General features: G+C 33.6%; 1 long non-coding RNA gene across 1 annotated transcript; it reads left to right on the top strand.

Moving 5' to 3' along the window:
* Positions 1-634: 634 nt before the first annotated feature.
* LOC147077306 (uncharacterized) lies at positions 635-5,384 on the top strand. The gene is made up of 3 exons (XR_015069802.1): positions 635-734; positions 989-1,130; positions 4,458-5,384. It is a non-coding gene; the product is annotated as an uncharacterized LOC147077306 (long non-coding RNA).
* The last annotated feature ends 16,360 nt before the right edge of the window (positions 5,385-21,744 follow it).

Below are 21,744 nucleotides of genomic sequence, written 5' to 3'. Positions count from 1 at the left end.
GATTCACTTATCTTCCAATGTTTCTTTTAAAACTTAGCTGCTTGCCGTTATTATAGTATTTCCTTAATAACCTTTTAATGTAATATTCTTGTTTTCGCTATAATATAGTTCGGTCAAGTACATAAATTGCTCTTTCATTTATTATTTCCCCTTTATTCCACACTGCTATATAATTGTAATCTTTCACGGTATCAAGACCGTGTGGCGTCCAGGACTTTAATAACTACATCTTTTAATCATAGATTGCACGTGCCTTCAGCCGTGCAATTCCTTTTTTGTATTTCTAATTTAATTTTTTTTACAGTTGTCAGTTGCGAGGTTACGGAAGTAATTATTGTTCAGCTTGAAAAGGATGCACGCAACCCATGCCTTTGTCTCATGCTCTGTTCTTTTATACTCTACTCCAACCTAGCAAGAGACTTTTTTTTTTCTTTTATTTTGTAGTTGTGACGATAAGGATCACAACTACAAAATATTAATATATCATTGGCGCGCTTCCGAATTGTTTTTTTCTCACCTTACCTACTTATTCTTGTTACAATATTTCATACTTCGGTTGTAGAAAAAAGCGATTATCCTTTTCAAGCATTTTTGTTCCGTAGTTTCGCATACTGGCAACACTTCTTTCGTGATTCATTTTGTAAATCGAAACGTCAGTTTGGTCGGTCGACATTTTTTTTATTTTGATTTTGCTGTCAGATTTACATTGAAAGTTTGGTGAATCATTTATTATAGTACGCTTGTTTATCGTGTTTTGTTTTATTTAAATTCAAAGTTTGGTTCAGTCTCATTTGTTTCTTATAGTTTTTTTTCTGCCTGATCATTCATTGCATTGTGACATTTGTAGCTTCCTACCCACGCTAAATTTAATATTATATTTCATGCTTCGATGTATAATATGTGGTGACATTTCTTTAGTGCTACCATTTTCAGTTTGTGCCCAAATTCTTTCTAATTGTTTTCACATATTATGATTTTGTTTTTTGAGATTTCAGAAATTTTTGGTTACCTATTATCGATGACAGAACTTGGTATAATATCGATCAATAATGATATGGATGAAAACAAAATTATTACCAATGGAATTAAAACATTCCCTAGCTATTACATACATGGAATTCCCAAAACAGGTCAACGTTTCTTTATCTTTATAACCTAATATCTTATTTCTTAATCAATTCATTTGCATTAAATTCAGTTTTTACAGCTTGTCAAATGTTTCTTTCTTGCGATTGACCATGGTTTCAAACCGTTCTTTGTTTCTAGCTTCGTGTTTTGGCCGCTAGAGTAAAATATTTGTATACTATTATACTATTATAATTAAATCATTTTTTCAATTACAAAATTTATTTTTTAATTTGAATCAACTTCCGCAGATTTTTGTTTATTAGAAAAGTAAAATTATTTAATTTAAAGGACTCATCGCATATAGTAAATTATTATTAATGAAATAGATTTACTTAATTAAATCAATATTTTCCTGATTCATTTTTTTTCAAATGTCAACGTTAAAATTTATTTAACTTTCTGATCTCTCGATCCCTCAGTTATAAAGTGATATTAAATTTTCCTTTTAATTTATGCCAGTTTTCACTAACTTTAATTCTGTTCAATTTAACTTTTTTGAATTTTTCTTGTTACTTACTGAACCATTCTAAAATTTTGTCTTTTGATTTTTCTTTAAAACATTAGTTTTGCAAATATCCGCATTTATACAAATAAATAACGTGTCTCTTGATGATTATTAAATAATTCAAATTTAATAATATGTTCCGCTAAATACTTTTTTCATTTAACCTTTTTACACTCATTTTTGTTCGGAACTTTAAATGTCATTTTCTCCAACATATTTTGGTTTGGACAATCATTATGATTTGTTTTGCTTTTGAAATTTATTAAATCATTAATTTTTGCAATCTCAATTATAAATATAGTTTTGCTTGCATACTATCTCATATTCAACTTTAACGCTGAATTCTTTTATTATATTCGTCAAAATTTTTATAAATAATATCCTATAGATTGCTTTGCTTGATCCTAACGTAGTATATTGGTTTTTTCTTTTTCTTTGTTATTGAGTTTTGGTAATACTTCTTGCGTTGCAATTCAACTATATCTATATCTCAACGATATTTACTCTCATCTAACTGTGATTAATTATCAAGTCGACTTCATTAAAATTTTTTGATTATAATATTTACAAATATGACTTTGATTATAATATTTACAAATTGACTATGAACATCATTATAAAAGAATTATTATAAAGGTAATTTTTCATTTTTTTGAAGTTACCATGCTCGCATTACAAATTGCATTTGATATTCTCTAGTCCTCTTTGTTTTATGTCATATATATTATTTGTTAACGTTGATAAACACCCCAGATTTTAATTAGTTTTTTTTTGCCTCTATACAGCTTAATTTATCTCATTATAAACCGCTTGTGTTTATTTCTTGAATCTGAATAATTTTTTCATTTTTTTTCCCTTTCTTATTTTTTGGCATTTTACACCTTTCTACATTGTACTTTAATCTTATATCGTGGTTTCAGATGACTGTGCGCTGACCGTATTTTGATCGTGGCTTTTCAACTGCCATAACTAGCCAAGTGAATACCGTGTTTTGCAGTCTCTCGGAGCAGAGGTATACCCTATCCGCTATAGCAGATATTGGCCCAAGTGCGGCATTTAATTTTAACCAATCGATGCTAGGGGTTCCCGCTTCGAGAGGCGGGTTTCACTCTTGGGCGGAGTAGTTGGAGACGCTTCGAGGAGTCATTTTTGCTTTCATATTTCTATAGTACAATTTTAGAAATTTATATCGCCTTGCCAATTTTGCATCAATTCTAATAAGGTTTGCTATTATATTTGTCTCCGCGTGTGGTTTTCTTTCGTTTTATTTTTATAACTTATTTTCTTTTCATCGTCTAAGATGGTATCTTAGCTCACACAGTTCAATTCAGGAGGAGTTTTTTATTGATGGAAGATTTTGGAGATTTTAATATTTTTTTTTTTGACTGCTAGCCTTTTCTCTGCGCGTTCACGGGAACTGAAGGTGGACCCGTGACGTCTCTCTCTAAAGACCTTGGGTGCGGAAGACGGTTCCCAAGGCAGGTGTCTTTTTTCTAGCAGTCAAACTCTGTATGGAAAGGAGGGCTGTTCGCTTGCCTTTTCGTCACATCTGCAGCCATGGAATCCGCCTTGAACGTCGGAATTCCATCGCACTTTACTGACTTTGGGTCAATTTTTAATAAGTGTTGCCTGAATTGGATTGTGAGGAACCATTCTTTTGCTTAAATTCTTCTTGGCCGTTATTCATACGGAACCTGTTGCATGTTAGTATATTTGTTTTTTTTATAGCCCTCACTTGAATGTGAGACGCGCTATAACCTATATTGGTTTATTAATTACATTTAACTTCCGACGTGTTACTGATGCCTTTGCAGTTGTCTGTTTTCCGCGTGGCTTTTCCGTTTGCTTTATTTCTTTATTCACTTTCACGTCCGTGCCTTTTGATGGGTCCCAGCCTGGAGTTTGAGGAAGCTTTGTGGGGGGATTTTCCTTCCGGATGGAGACGCGGGTCGTGGTTGAGGATAGTCTCTTGTGTTGCGGGATCAAGTTGATTTTAGCATTCACGGTGTGGTAATTATATTTTAGGTTAAGTTAGATAAGGTAGAGTAACCTTGAAGAATGAACCGTGTTTGTTGGAGTCTACGACAGTCTCGTACCGCAATCGTAGACTTTTAACGTAGAATATTTAAATTTAGTCATCGCGGAGCTTCTCTCGTTTTTTTTTTCGTTCCCTTGTTTTTGTATTTAATAGGAAACCTACGCGTAATTCAGTACGCAGCTTAGATTATCAGCTCACGTTACTTTTATTTATTTATGCATTCAGGGAATCCAAGGTACTGCGATTGGTTGTTAACCCGCTGTTGAATTAGTCCGATTTGGTAGTCTGTACTATTTTGTTGTAGTTTAATTTTGCTAAATTTATTAAATATACGGATTGACGTTTGTCGTTAATACATTATACCGTTAGCCTCATACGCACGCCAATTCAAAAGTAGCTATTTACCATATTTTCTGTACTCATTATATTTCTTTTAATTCAGTAATCGATCAAGTTGTGGAGTGACTTTTTTCTTTTTTTATTGCAATACTGTATTTAATACTGTACGATGACCCGTCGACAGTTCATCTATTATTGCCATACTGGTTTTTTTCTTGACGTATTGCATTGCTTCCATCAACTATTTGCATCATTACACTTGCGCTGATTTTGATACCTTTTTGTCAAAATCAGTAATCTAAAATCTGAATTATAAATAATCATTTTTTATATACAATTTATTTTACGCTTAGCGTCTTATTACTATTGCTTACTTACTAAAACTTATTGACTTAATTTCACAATTTATCTGGGTTGTTTATGAATGTATTTTGTCTTGTTTTGTAGATGCTTCTGTTTCATATTTTTTTTCATAAAAACAATTAGTTACTTCAAATCATTCTTCGTGGTGGAACTTCGTTAGGTAGGGAAAACTTCTACGATGGCTCCTAGACCTTCACTACCCCGTAGAACACCCTCCCGTTGGACCACCACACACAATTTCAAGATTACATCCCTCCGATGTCAACCATCGGAGGCGAGCTTTACACCCATTTCTCGTCGTTTTTTTTACATAACATCTATCGAAGCATTATTATTGAAACGTACCAGCTCACGTCGTATGCCTCCTGGAAGGGTCACCCAAATCCGGAAAGCTACCACCAGGATACCGTCCGATGAAGCTGATGATTGAAAATTATGTTGCTTTCACATCTCCTCCCGTTTGCTGCCCTTTGTGCACGAGCCCCGGGAAGTTCACTCCTACTCTGAAGACATCCGGGACGCCTCAAGACGAAGCTCGCATCATGGCTGGACCTTCTCTTTTCCAAGGACGGGGATATTGTTATGTTCAAAATGACCATAACCAACATTCATACTCTGGCAACCCCGTCGAATATTTATGGTCAAGTCATGGAGCGTTCGCGATTCCACAGATGTCGCTGAGAGAATTTCCGGCCGCAGCGGACGTCGCGAGGTGTGAAAGTAGCAACAGGGCTTTTTGATTCGGTCTGTCATACAGGATAGTCGTGCTCTGCTTTGGTTTTACCAACATTTATAATGGACGTCACTTAAAGCAGCACGATTGCAGCCGCAGTGCTTGAGGCCTCTGTGTTCGTTCCAAGTTTGGTATTGTAAAACTATTATTATTTGATTCACTTATCTTCCAATGTTTCTTTTAAAACTTAGCTGCTTGCCGTTATTATAGTATTTCCTTTATAACCTTTTAATGTAATATTCTTGTTTTCGCTATAATATAGTTCGGTCAAGTACATAAATTGCTCTTTCATTTATTATTTCCCCTTTATTCCACACTGCTATATAATTGTAATCTTTCACGGTATCAAGACCGTGTGGCGTCCAGGTCTTTAATAACTACATCTTTTAATCATAGATTGCACGTGCATTCAGCCGTGCAATTCCTTTTTGTAATTCAAATTTAATTTTTTACCGTTGTCAGTTGCGAGGTTACGGAAGTAATTATTGTTCAGCTTGAAAAGGATGCACGCAACCCATGCCTTTGTCTCATGCTCTGCTCTCTTTACTTTATACTTTATTCAATCCCACCTGGCAAGACATTTTTTCTCTTTTATTTTGTAGTTGTGACGATAAGGATCACAACTACAAAATATTAATATATCAAGGTGTCCATAAGTGTCTATCTAACCCAAAAAGATGCACACTTATGCAATTAATGTAGATAACAGATTGCTTTACCCCGAGTCTAGAGCATAAGCTCGTAAATAATATTGGTAATTACCAGTTAAGTGCATTTTCTATGCTTGCAAGAGCGTGGGAGCAATTTAAATAATGATGCACGTGTTTAAATCAACATAGTTAAAATAGGGTATGAAATGCAGGTGTTTACCCCAAAAGGGTGGGAAACAGATTGCATGAGCTCGTAAATAATATTAATAATTATCAGTTAAGTGCATTTCTTGACTCATGTCAGTATTTTAAAAGAGGGTGAGAATATGCATATGTTCAAATCAGTATGGATAAGAGATTGTCCTACTTTGACTTTAAAGTGCTTCTTGTATAACGAATACATATATCATCTTATTTATTACTGCAGGTGTGCATTGGTTTAAAACGTAATTTTAGTTAATTTACTGCTTTTGATGGTGAACTGAATGTTGTGAGATTCTTTTGAACATTTCTTAATTTGACACAGTCAAGTAGGTACATAAATGTTTATATTATATTATATTGTTTATTATGCTATAATCAAATAGTATTGTAAATTAAATAGATGTGATGCCTTATTATAACAGAACGTTGATAGGTACGTATTATCTAAACTATAATTTTCGTTTTTCTTTTTAAAAATCTACACACGCAGTCAGATTTCGACAAAATTTGGACAGTAGACGAGGGCTGACGAGCCGGAGTGCGTGGTCGGGGTCTCAAATTTCAGATTTAACCCGTTGCAACCCGGGGACAGTTTTACGGTTTTTGCGGAAAAAAAGTCGCCGCGTACAAGGTCTTGAAACGCGGAAGTTAATGCTGCAACCCCCATTTTTTTTTATTGAAAATGTCGCTAGAATGTGTACATTTAAAAAAATATTTTTTTTAAATTTTAAAAATATTATTTTTTACAGCTTGATTGGAGGTCAAATGGCAAAGTTAGATTAGAAAACCTAATAACCGCCAGGTTAGCGCGGGCGACGTGTTACGCGTAGATCGGAATGTTTCACTCACGGACAATAATTGTATGTAGTGGCATCAGAGCCGGATTGCGTGGTCAGAGTCCCGAATTTCAGTTTTAACCCGTTGCACCCCGGGGACAGTTTTATAATAATAAATAGAATGTGTACTACTTTTTGAGATATTTAAATGCAATAAATGTAAAAAAAAATAAAAATCTAAAATATTATATATATTTTTTTAATTCAATCCCTTGCACTCTACGTAACTCCCGGGCAGCGCCGGGTGATACAGCTAGTTATACATAAATAAGTATTACAAAAATGTTTTATTTATTCTTCAAAGAATATAACCACATAAATGAACCCAAAATTGTGGCTCTATCGCCATATTCGAAATGGATTTTTAAATAAATTAAATAAAAAATTGATTCGGGTTTGATTTTTTAAGCAATGATACCCGTGATGCCTGCGATAGCCCTAAGATGAGTCTTAAAGATGTCAATACATATTTCTTTTGAAAAAAAGATATTCAAAGACACCTTTTGGAAGACCACATACAGGAAGCAGCTGCAATTAAATAAGATTGATAAAACTCTTGCAACAGAAAAAATTACCAGTATGAAAGTAATAATGGTTGACTTGGAGAAGTGTTTACCTACTCCATATAGTTTCCATCTGAGAAAATTGTGGACCCTGAATTTTAAAATATAGGATGATGCAAGTGGTGAGTGAGACACAACACTGATGTGGATGAAATAAAAAGTGGAAGGGGTGACATAAGGTCGGCTGCTGCTTGATGAAATGGGTATCTAGCAATGTTTTAGCAAATATTGAATAGCTGACGACTTGGTAAGATAATTAATTGCCCTGGCCAAAATAGGAATATCACGATTGTTTTTTCATATACCTGGTTTCTGAAAACCATTCCTACGCTAAAAATCATAAATCACAAATTCCTATTACGAGGCCATACACACATGGAGATAAACACTGACCACTATAACAGAACGTCAAAAAAGATGCTGAACGGTATGCAGATTGTTACTCCATGGGATTGGGTTCAGTCTGTAGGGACATGTAAAAGAAACAAGCCTATTAAAGTTATTAACATTGAGTTAATTTATATAAACAATTATTTAAATTAAATTGCTCTTTGTATCCATTATCTTCAGCTCCTTTTGTGGCTCGAAAAAAGAATATTGATGGCACACCTTTTTTTCTTTTTAATTTACTTCTTAAGATGGCGCTGGTTATCTACGTTATAAGACGAATTTCTCCGATGAAGATTTTTAAACTGTCGACCTCTGACCTTTTCGCTCGCCGTAAAACGCCGCAAACTTTTTAAAAGATGACAAATTTTTCCCCGTAGATACCAAGTCGCAATGGCCGACCGGTTCAACTGAGGGTCGAACCGACTTGAGAAGCTCTTCCCTTTCAACCGACATAATATGGGGACACTCCCAGAGGATGTGATCGGCATCCTGCAATTCGGCACATAAGCAAGTTGGAGATTCTATTAGACCAAGAGATTCGAGGCAAAACCACCGTGTCCGGTTAAGATCTGCAAACTATGAAACAATGGATATTTCCAGAATTTCAAGAATTTTATTACAGAATTCCATATAATTCCTCATCAGCTGATGTCCCGGAATAATTCTCATTGCGTTGATTTTTTCTAGAGCAATAATAAATTTCAAATAATTTTGTACTTATGTAAATAAAAAATTATTTAATTCCTTTTCATATTTAGACTAACTGAAATATTTTGTGTATTTATAATAAAATAATTATTAATAATATGATGTACATGAAATAAAAATAATTTATACCTATATGGACTTCTGTGTATTATCTATAGGTGAAGTATTGCTTAATGGTACTTCTACATTATGTGTTAGAACATAAAACACGGAAGTCCATTAATTTATTAATTCTAAATAATTTGGTATTTCTTTCTATACTATGGTCAAAAATAAATTTAATTATGAATAATACCGTTTACAGACCCTAGCAATATATATAGTTCTTTAGAAAGTTATAGAGTTTCAAACATTTAACCTACACTAAAATCACTCTCCTGAACAAAAGTCCAAACGTGACTTCCGTGGTTCATGCTCTAACGTATTGAATTGTTTGCAAACATTTGTATAAAAACAATAATTCATAGATACTATTTTAAACAAATGTGCACTTTTTTGTATTTCGCCACGAATATAAAACGTATGCAAACGCACAAACAAACATGCGAGCATAGACGTGTCTATAGATTTTGTTTCACTTAAAGGAACGCCGTGTGGTCTCGACGAATGTTGTTTTGGTTAAATCTCATAAATTTGTATGATATGGGCTGCCCAGACTACATTTAATTGATAACAATGTGTGCAGGTGAATACGTGCATAGACTTCCAAATGTTTGTAATTTGCATTTGTTAAGCGATATAAGTTTACAAACAAAGTGGGAATCATACAATACCTTCTGGTTATAATCCAAATAACTCTGTTCAGGTTCTCAATTTCATTAAATATATTAAATAAATATTTATATTGAAAAGGTGAAGTGCCACTGGCTCAAACCGCTGGTAAAAGACGCTCCTACAATGGAAAGGCAAAACATTTGAAGCGGATAATTAGTCTAGACTTCGTCGCAAGTCGCATGAGCGTCAGTACGCTAACCGCAGCCTTGGCGTTTATGACGTTTTTCACTTATGTGTCATTTCATGGTTTTGAAGACTACTTCATCGCGAGCATCTATATGAGCATAACATGCATTTGTGACGTTTTTCACCTGTGTGTGTCATCTCATGTTTATGAAGACTACTTAGTTGCGAGCACCTATATGGGTAAACCTTGCATTTATGAGGTTTTTCACCTGTAAGTCATTTCATGATTTTTAGGATGACTAAGTTGCGAGTACCTATATAGGCATACCTTGCATTTATGAGGTTTTCACCTGTGTGTGTCATTTCATGGTTTTTAAAGCTACTCAGTCGCGAGCATCTATATGGGCATACCTTGCATTTATGAGGTTTTACACCTGTGTGTTATTTCATGTTTTTGAAGACTACTAAGTTGCGAGCATCTATATGGGCATACCTTGCATTTATGAGGTTTTTCACCTGTATGAGTCATTAAATGATTTTTAAGATAACTAAGTCGCGAGCATCTATATGATCATAACTTGCAAATATGACGTTTTTCACCTGTGTGTCATTTCATGTTTATGAAGACTACTTAGTTGCGAGCATCTATATGGGCATAACTTGCATTTATGAGGTTTTTCACCTGTGTGTGTCATTTCATGTCTTTTAAGATGACTAAGTCGCGAGCATCTATATGAGCATAACTTGCAATTATGAGGTTTTTCACCTGTGTGTGTCATTTCATGTTTATGAAGACTACTTAGTTGCGAGCATCTATATGGGCATAACTTGCATTTATGAGGTTTTTCACCTGTGTGTGTCATTTCATGTCTTTTAAGATGACTAAGTCGCGAGCATCTATATGAGCATAACTTGCAATTATGAGGTTTTTCACCTGTGTGTGTCATTTCATGATTTTTAAGATGACTTAGTTTCGAGCATCTATATGGGCATACCTTGCATTTATGAGGTTTTTCACCTGTGTGTGTCATTTCATGATTTTTAAGTTGACTAAGATGCGAGCATTTATAAAGGCATATTTTGCATTTATGAGGTTTTTCACCTGTGTGTGTCAGTTCATGGCTTTTAAGATTACAAAGTTGCGAGCATCTATAAGAGCATAACTTGCATTTATGAGGTTTTTTACCTGTGTGTGTCATTTCATGGTTTTTAAGACTACTTATTCGCGAGCATCTATACGAACATACCTTGCATTTATGGGGTTTTTTACCTGTGTGTATGATTTCATGGTTTTTAAGATAACTAAGTTGCGAGCATCTAAATGGGCATACCTTGCACTTATGAGGTTTTTCACCTGTGTGTGTCATTTCATGGTTTTTAAGCTGACTAAGTCGCAAGCATCTATATGAGCATAACTTGCATTTATGAGGTTTTTCACCTGTGTGTGTCATTTCATGTCTTTTAAGACTACTAAGTCGCGAGCATCTATATGAGCATATCTTGCATTTATGAGGTTTTTCACCGGTGTGTGTCATTTTATGTGCTTTGAAATGATTTTGTTGCGAGAATATATTTTCTTGATGTTGATTAGCAAAAAAGCCCATGTGAATTACTTTATGACTTTTAAGAGTACTTTCGCATCCAAAAACTGCGTTACAAAAGCTGCAAATCAAATTACGTGAGAAATGTACTACTCTTCTCAGAATAAGTCGAAGTTCCTTCGGAGTCTCTCGTTCTGAGATTTCTCCTTTAACGTTTTGTTCATCTATCGTCACTTCTGAATACTTTATGATTTTATCTTTGATTCTATCAGCCGAGGATTGTTGACACCTGTCTATATCGTGATGCTTTGTGAAAAAGCCTTTAGTAGAAACCTAGAATAAACAAAAATAATCGATGTCAATATTATAGATTTTAAACTGTTCCGTTTGCTTAATTTTTTTCAAAGATTATGCCTTTCAGCATCTTCAGACATTAAAGTGTAGTGAGAATGAAAATGACATTAAGAAATAGTAATAGTACCGACATAGATATTAAATACAAACAATGTTACGGAATGATCCATAAATAGTTTTAAAAAAATTCACCTACATGTAACATCGAAAAGCAAACTTGGTAATATGTATGAATATATTATAGTTTCGAATGCAAAATTTTAGATTGATCTGAATAGGATAGTTTCACTTTACTGTGTCTATTTCTAATATTTCATGATAAAATAATTTAAGATCACCAGAATAACGTACATACTATGAGGCAGTTTTGCACCCTGTTCGATAAAAAACATTCTAAGTTACGTGTTATAACTAGTAATTTTTGTGTCAGTGTGTCATTGGAAAGTATGCATAGTGTCGGAAGATGCCGAAAGCTGAAACTAATGTCACAAAAATATTCAAAATTATCGAATTGAATTTATATTCAAATATCATCAAGCGACCTCGTTCAAAAGTATAAACAATGTTTTAATATATCATACTTCTGAATTCGTAAGGGCACGCAAAATGAGCGTTGTATAGGGACGGCATTTATCCAAAAGGCGACACTCTCGAGAAGGAATGAATCGGTTAATATAATTTACACATATAAAATGTTATATCATAATATATCTATTTTTTTCTGGTCTAAGCGAAACAGCAAGTCGTATTTTAAAATAAATCAATAATAAATCTTTTGTTTGGTGAAATTAACTATTCTGATAAATTTATTCGTCAATGAAAAAGACTAAAAAGTTATTTATTTATCTGGTGATGATATTGTGTAGATTGATTAAATTTCCTAAACTGATAGTGCCTGTACACGTGCATGGATTTACTAGCACAAATAGTGTGTATTTTAAACTATCGCATAAATAATTATTTACACCTAAAAAGGCTGACTGTCTCTCCAATCTCATTCTTCAAGCGTATGCGAGACGCGATGAAATCATCGTTTTGGTGATCTTTGATAGATTCAGACAGGTTGGGACAAGTTTGTAGATATTAGATACACGTAAAAATATTATATGCGGTGTAGTTCGTATTTCTTTCTGCAGGTTCGCCACTGTCGTTCCATTTCACATGCGGACCTCCAATGAAAACCAAACCATAATAGTCAAGGCTTATACTTCAGTTGAGGCATGGTGCAAGTGACGCGTGCTGAACGAAATATAATTTGTCATACAAATTCAATTTGCGTCCATTTACTGTTATGTTTATTGTTATATTACTAATAATAATTGTATCTTCATTGTTATGTTTTCTTTTTCAAGTACAAAGGTAAAGTTTTTTAGTCATCTTTACACGATTTAAGAATATATTCATCCGACGCCATGATAAAACAAATCGACGTGCGCACACCTCGACCGTCGGTCTCCGATTGGCGACGAGTGCGAAGTTTCGTCGAGACTACTGTTGAAAATTATTTGCCGTTTCACTGAATTACGCTCTTAATAGTAAAAATATTCGTCAATCCATAAAATATCAAAAATTATCCAATTAAATCATAAATAAATTTGAATATTTTGTAGTTTCAAAAATATTTTTCTATCTATTATAGTTTGGTTTAGGCAGGACTGTGAATTTAAATAAATGAGCCGACAATGGCGACAATATATATAATATGTATTCTAAATCCAACGAATTTCGTATCGTCTAAAGTATACCAAAACTATTATAGATTGGCTTAGGAAGGGTTTAATTGATTTTTAAAAACTAACAAACACCATCTGTAAATTGTAGTCTTGTCTTTCTATGACTAGCAAAGTTCAATGTAAACTATTTATGGCGGATCTTCACAGCCTATCTCTACCCTTTGCTATCGATATATTATAGCTGACACGACTGGCTGGAATATTATGGGGATTTATTGAAATGTTAAACGTCAACCTTCGATAGAAATCGGTGAATAGAGAAGCAAATGTTACAATATAATATAAAATTTAATATACCCCATGTCCTGGTGTGTAATCTGAATGCGAACATCCAGGTTGAGGATCTTCAGCAGAAAATAGTGGCATTTCATCTTCAGTGAACTCGTGCTTTATATTTGTCTCAGTGACATCCGTCGCAGCTAACTAAAAAAAACAACGTTTATATACCTAACATGTTGTCAATATGTACATACTATTATTATGACTAATTAAAATGTTAAAATCTAGGCAGAAGTAGGCTGTTACCAGAATTGGTCTGAGCTAGCTTGGCCATGCAACACAAAATCAAATAGACTTATTTTTTATTCAACGAATAATTCACATGATGAAAGTAACATTCTTTATATTGAAACATAACCTAAGTGTAATACCAATTGTATTAGAGATAATGAGACGAAGTTTTTTTTATAATAATTATCCTTAAAAAAAACCGTTTGATTCGAATTTCGAATTGGTGGAAGAAATTGTTTTATATTTAGTCCCCGGATGGAATTTTTAGCTGAACTCTTCTTGGAGTTGTTACACTTTACAAGGCATATAACGATATATGTAACTTTCTCCGACATATTATGTACATGTAATTTTTCTTAAAAATAGTACGATCGTGGAAATATTTTGCAATAACTTCCTTTACTACGTTTCACGATCATGATGAAGGACGATTTCTGTGTAACAAATGGTGCAAATCATATTAAGTGAGAAATGTATTACCCTTGTGAGAATAAGTCGAAGTTTTTTCGGAGTATTTTGTCTCAAGATTTCTTCTTTAATATTTTGTTTATCTATCGTCACTTCTGAAGGCGAGGGTTGTTGACTGCTATTTGTATCGTGACGCCTTGTGATAAATCCCTTAGTGGAAACCTAGATACCCAAAATTATCGTTATTATAAATTCTAAATTATGTTATACCATTCCGTTTAAGTTTTTTTTCAACCTTTTTTTTATTTTCAGCATCTTCAGACATTAATTAAAGAAATTAGAGTAACCAAGACACAGGAATATGAAATATTGCATTTAAAAGGTAATAATATAACTTTATATATTTCAAAAACGATATTAGTCAGATATCAAAGTAAAAATGTTTTTATGACGCGAAAAAAACCTCGATTTTCCTCTGTAATACCATTAAATTATGCTCAAATCTCGCATGCCACAAGTTTAAAGACAGTTAGATACCCCATTTAACCGTCTGAGCGTAACAGTTATATTTCTATTTAATACATTAAATTATTACATAAATATGTAAATATTTTCGGAAAATTATCGAGCGCTCCGGTTCGTAAAATCTTCCATTTCGAGTCCTGCTAGACACCATAGGTAAAAATGTAATCACCGTAAAATAATAAATCTATATATTTTAATAAATTCGCTTGTATGAATTTTGGTCAGGAGAGGTATCTTAATATTATAAAATGATCTAGGAATTTCTTAAACTCTCCGTAATCTCTTTTCGTAAACAAAAAAATCCTATACATTTTCAAAAGATAGGTACTATAATTGCTTAGACCGCGAACTATAATTCGTTGACGAAAATATGGCAACGTCGATGGTAGAGCGTAGAAGCCATAGTATATTTGCCTATAGAACACAACGCACGAGTGCGTGAATCTATTTACTGACTCTGAAACCAAATGCCGCATGAAATGGAAGTAAAAACCGAAACACATAATTAATACCGATAGACATAAATCACTACAAGAAATTCAATTATATTTGAATTTGTTGGTAGATGTGCACAGCGCCTGAAGATGCAGAAAGTTGAAACCCGGGTCGCAAAAAACGACTCAAATGGAAAAGTACAAAACTTAAAGCCATTAGAATTTGAATTTATGTATTTAATAATATGTGGGAACGTGACTAAGGTGTAGCTGTTTATATATAAAAAAAACCCTAATGTATGGTCTGCTGGTTTGCAGCTGTCATGAAAAAGGGAATGGTTTGATTTTGATAGATGAGTTACATCATAATTAATACACCAACATTAACACACCTTCCACAAACGTAATGTATAGCTCAATGCCACAAAAGACAATTTGTGGAAATCGATGTTCCCACTGTTATTTTGTACAACGCAATACCTAGTCTGATGACTGATGAATAACAGGAATGTATATTTATAAAAAAAACACTGATAGGTTATAAATTAGATCATTCAAAATATTCTGCGGAATGACAAAACCACAGACTTACTTTGTCGCCATGCCAGCATGTGACGTGAGCATAATGTCATCGCAGCATTATTCTGCTACCTACAAACAATAATGTTATGACAAAAGTACTTTCTGAAAGAAGAGGTCGATTGGTCATCATCAGTGACAGACATCACATTCAAATAGTGTAGGTCAATGCACCCATTCACACTAAACCAGATAAATAGGTTAGTGAAATAGTTATACAAAGCGTGTATAACCGAGACGAGGATAAAATGTACCTTTAGAAATTTAGTCACAAAGCTGTGATAGAATACATAGCCAATGGAAGAAAATATCGCATACTATACAATTACCTGTTGTACTGGTCCGTTATCTGAATACGAACATCCAGGTGTTGGATCTTCATCATGGAATGGGTGTTTTGCGTCTGCAACGAACTCGCATTTAACGTCAACCAGCTGGAGTTCAATCTCGGGTTTAATTTCATCGAGACGCGTTGCTGGATACTGAAAGAAACGTTATGCATTTTTGTAATTATATAAAAAAAACAATTTTGAGCTCGCGTACCTATTTTATAACAATGCTTACTTATATAATTGAGGTAGGCAGCTGTCTAAATTTATGTCAAAAGGTTTTTGAAAGAATGTTTGACAACCTCGTATGTTCTTAAACAATTTGTAAAACATATACACTTATCGTAGGTACCTATTCTGCTAAAATAATTATAAAAAATCGCAGGAAAGGACCTAATACATAAAAACTAACCTCAAAATCACAACTGAAATCGTCTGTGTTCTCCTGCTTTATATATGTGCGCGTGTCAGTGCTGTTTTGATGGCTAGTTGTTACATCAAACTTGTCTTCAGTACCAGATTGGTCTCCATCACATTCTCGCTTGACTTCCATGTTTGCGTATCAACAATCGTATGCAATGTGCTAGAGACAACTTGACAACTTTCTGTTCTGTTGTATATAAGTGTTGCCGAAATGCAGTTAATAATATACCGTGTAGCTATTATCTGATAAACAAGAATGTACCTATTAAATTTTGTAGGTATTATGGTACATATGCTAATGTCAAGAACACCGACTAAACGTAGAACTTTTATCGTAACTAAAACGTATGTCCTGTCGCTGGAGAATAGTTGAGAGTGGACCCGTCACGAAACAGATATCGTCAGTTTTGACATTATAGGAGAAAAAAACCCAATTTGATTTATATGTTATTTTATACCGAGATGCGCTGTTCTCGTTATGATTGAGGAAATGCTGATGATCATATTCGTATCATTGTTTTGTTTAGACAACAAAACACACATATTATTAAAGTGTGTCTCCGTGTCAAGTATGTATTTTTATTTTAGGTAGTTCTCACGAAAATACTTTTCAGTATTGCGGCAACACTTTTCTAACATTACCTTGAAAGGATCCTGTCTGTCACGTAACGCGTGTTTTTGTTTGTTTGACTTTGTTTGACTCGCTGCCATCCAAACAACCCGGACCCTCGCTTTCATGCAAAGCAAAAGAATGCGGACGTTTCAAGTTGCAATTTCGAGGTTAGTTTGTGGATAATGATATCTTTTACAAACACTTTAGATTGGCGATAACAGCGATACGTGTAATATATTAAAATATTGCTTTTTTTACAAACGGTGAAGGAACTTGCGATGATATTAAACTCTGTTTCAAAAAATTACATGTTTATACAATTTGACAGCCACGATACATGTGTGATATTATAGGTTAGGTTAGGTTATCGACAAATTCATGTTCAATATAATTATTATACATTGTTATATGGATGTTACGAGAACTGAAACTGGCTGTACCGTGTTTACAAAATATAATAATTGCTTCTTTCAGTGCCTAATGGCTGACCTCTCTAATATAAATTCTGAGACAGATGATCAACATGCCGTCGTCAAGCGCGAGATTATTGAAGATGTTTCACACCCAATATATGATGATGAATACCCTCAACCGGGTTGTTCCTATTCAGATTACAGGGCAATTGTAAGTAGATATAATGTGTACTGTCTTATATAGAAAGTTGGAATTTGCAATGCATCTTTGAAACTCATTTCACCGTTATTAATTCTCTCCCAACTTTTTCATTTGTTGGTTTTAGCTCACACTAGTAATAGGTATGTTAATACAATATATTATGTGTAGGTTTGTACATCTTTCGTTAAATCATGAGTATTTAATTATGATAATTTATACATCACAATCATTCGAATGTAAAGCAATTTTTAATGAGAATAGGTATCTAAAATTGCGATTCACTGTACGTTAAATTAATCTCCCGCAAATGCTTTTTATGTCATGCAAGGTAAGATATTATGTAAAAAAAATAACGTTAATTTGTTCTATTGTTTATGTTTCGCCGGATGTGCGAAATTGACTATTATATGAAATGGACAGAATTTTGGCTAATTCATGTAATAATCAAGCCTGTTGGCTTATTCGTGAATTAGGTAAATTATCTGCCGACTACGTGAATTCGCCAAGGTATGGAATTCTTAAACTGTCAACATGACAGTAGAAAAAGTAAATTTAATGCGGATGGTTTTATTAGTTATAATTGGACATAATATATTATTATTAGGTTAGGTTAGGTTAGTTTAGTTTAGATTAGGTCTTGTAATTCTGAACTCAACTGAATTTTCATTTTGAGGTTAGCTAACAAATGTCGACAAACTATCACAAACATACTATATTGCACGATTGATACCCAAGCACGAATCAAATCCCGAAAATATAATAAAATTCTTCCGTTATCATAATATTATAGTTCTAGATTTTTTTGCGCATAGTAAATGGATATGAACGTCATTGTAGTTATTGATTGGTATATTTTTAGAGCGCGACCATCTATTTTGACCATAGATAATATACGTAAATTTTGACCAATGCATGAGCATTTGACACATTTTGTTTATTGAACATTATATAATTTAGAAAAACACTTTCTGAGAGAGTATAGTAGAGCGTTAAAATTTGTCGCTATTAGTATCTCACACCGTAGCATATTGTATAAATTCGACGATTGGGGCGTTTACCCGTGGAGATGCAGGGTTCGATTCCCGGCCGGGGTGGTTTACTTTTTTCAAAAAAGATTTTTTCTATTGGTTATAATATACTCTCTCAGAAAGTGTTTTTCTAAATTATATAATATTCAATAATCAGAATGATATATTCTTAAAATCTTGTGAAATATTCGTTTGAATAAAAGAAATAGTTAATTACATTTAGTTTAGTTGCAAAAAACACCACTGTAGCGCTTCTATCTGATTTGATCAATGCATGAACTAGGTAGAAAAATTACTGCCGAATTCTTGGACTCGGCAGATATTTTATCTAATTCATGAATATATTCAAGAATTCCTCAATAATTGTATCATATTATTCTGTTTTATGTATTTCCTTTTGGATGTTACATGTTGAGTTCCATATTTTGTTTTAACTTTTTACGGATTATTCTGTAACAATATTGAATTCGTATGTAATACCTTGGTAGGGGTAGGGTAGGTACTATTATCATTTTTTGTCTTCATTTTTACACTCATTTCTTTACTTGAGACGATACATCAGTGAAACGGCAAATAATTTTGTCTATTTTTTATATCTACAGGTAGCGTATTTAGGTTTTAAAACTAATGTACATAGGTATTTGGCTCTAACTTCAGACAGTCGACAGTGCCAGTGCCTAACATTTCAAAATGATTTATGGTATATGGCCACCGCGGAGTTCTTGACGAAGTGCATTCTGTACGTCCGGTTTTAGGCCACTTTTTCGAGCACTGCTGGCCGTATATTACAAATAGCACGAACAATGTTGGTTTTCAAGGCGTCAATTATGTATGGCTTATCAACGTCACCTAGCCACTCAGGAAATATTCCGTATTTGTCAAATCGCACGACTTTGGAAGCAAATTGACAGGGTCATATCACAAATAAACCTAATTCAAAAAGTCGGTGCTTGAGGTCGTAGGTATCCTGATTCGTAGTTTCATCCTGTTGACACCACATCCTGTACGGACCAATCTCATCCATATGTGAAACAGCAACAAATGTCATTGATCATGGGCCATTGTTCATTAACAAACCCGTTTAGCCCAAAATAGGCGTCTTCGCTTAAGTAAAACATTATATGTGCAGTAGATAAAAATTCATCTCTCAAATAAGATATTCTTTGTCCACTTCTCCTTGCATGTAGCGTGTATTTTTAGTATGGATAAGTTATTGCACCCCTCACCCTGCTATACCTTAGATTATACAATCAAAAGTTTATGGAAAACCTAACGACCAATAATTAATAGGCGAAAGCGGGAAGTGCTGCAAGAGTGGGCAAGCCAAACGTTATTAATTTAATTTACAAATTAATTATAGTGATATTTAATAATAATATTTATAATTCACGAAATATTGAAATCAACCGTAGAAGTTTTCACTGGATATAGTAATTTTGAGTTTCGCTGTCTAAGAGTCATTCCCACACCCCACAACACTTTCTCCCATATGGAGTAGTATCGTGTAGTGAGTGTTCTATCAAATTATGTGGAATTTCGAAGTATGATATTAAAATATTGTTTATACTATTAATCGAGGTTGTTTGATGACATTTGAATATGTTTTGTGACCTTTGTTTCGCCTTCAAGCTAGGCAGGTGACAGTCACCCAGATTCGACTAGCCAGATATGTGATCTGAGGGTCATCAGTGTGAGGATCTTGGAGTACATAGTGGAAACATTCGATGATGGTGCTTCTCTACAGGTATTTTAACGAATAAAACATACGTCCAGTATAGTATAGGATAGTACACTCGCGGATGGGGGTTAGTAATTGTACAGAAATTTACCCAAAAAGGTATATAAAAGATAGCATTAGTTATTAGCTAATGAACGAGCTACTTTAGAGAGAGCTTGGGTTAACAGGAGTAAGAAAGTTTAATACTTTAACATACCCTACAACACCTCTACGTGGCATCTAGCTATGTACGAGGTCAATCAGATTTGACCAGAAAAAGAAGATATACGCTGCGCGGATTAAAGTTTTACCTCGCAAATAATTACATCTTGAATAAGAAAAGTTAATAGTTTACATACATAATGATCCCTTAGCTCATTGACTGGACTTGTAAGTATGTGCGTTTAAACTTTATTGTTATATCGTCCACTTTTGAGCATTACAAACTATGATTTTTCATCTCTACTTATGTTCGAACATACTCGTCTAAAGGATAAATACAAAGTTATAAAGACTTAAGATTGTCTTAGTCTATTAGTTTATATATTTTGTTCGCCTTATATCTAAGTTTATATAAATCAATTATGGCAGCATACATAATTAATCTGCAAACAAATTTTGATTAATTCTGTTGTAGCATTACGGCATTATCTCGCTCACTCGTAAAGAGTTTATCTATGGAAAATTGCCCACCTAGTGTGTTCTCTTTCCACTCAATACACCTTATACTTCAAACAAAACGTGTGTGGAAAATTGGCCTGAGCGCTGGCTCTGTCTCACATACGGAGTTATATAGCAATTATAAGGAGAGCTTGCACTATATTACTAAATTTACGTAAATTTTCATAATAATAATACATATTTAAAATATGCTGCTTTTTACACAATTCTATATATTAACAACAACGTATTTTGAAACGTCATTTTGATTATAATGTAATGGCAATTATATAATGTTAATTTAATCGATTTTATTCATTAAGTAATGGCATATTAAATTTGCTCGGTGATCTTATGTTATCAATACAATTAAACATTTAAATACATATTATTTCGTTATGCATACGAGTAATACCTATAAATTTATTAAATATACTACATATATAATACTTACGTATACTTATATTCATGACCGCTTAGGTTTTTGGACTCTTGGTATCCACAGCCGCTCCTGAATAGTTGTTAAACCTGTCAGTATGAACTGCGGGACTTACTCCTTGGTTCTTACTTTGGTTTTGTTATGGGTGGTTAACGTCATTTTATTTAGCGACAGGATTGATGATAAGGCTGAAAAATTCAGTTATGTCGTCATAATTTCACCTCCACGAACACTAACTGAAGGACAGTCCTCTTGTATTGGTGTCACAGCACTACGCACACTCTGCAACGACACTATTGCCATTTTACTCTCTCTTCGATATTTAATAATGTCTGCAGCTGCTGAAAAGCAAAGTGAAAAAAAAATAACAAAATGGAATATTATAACACATAAACAATTGATAATATTGAATTTTTTTCTAGGTTTCTACCAACGGATTTTTCACAAAGCATCACGATACAGGCGACAGTCAACATTCC

The sequence above is a fragment of the Rhyacophila brunnea genome, unplaced genomic scaffold (genome assembly GCF_057557595.1).
Source record: "Rhyacophila brunnea isolate RB1 unplaced genomic scaffold, BYU_Rbru_1.0 scaffold_13, whole genome shotgun sequence".
NCBI classification, from domain to species: Eukaryota; Metazoa; Arthropoda; class Insecta; order Trichoptera; family Rhyacophilidae; genus Rhyacophila; species Rhyacophila brunnea.
The sequence above is the reverse complement of the archived record's forward strand: the minus strand, read 5'-3'. Positions and strand labels throughout refer to the sequence as shown.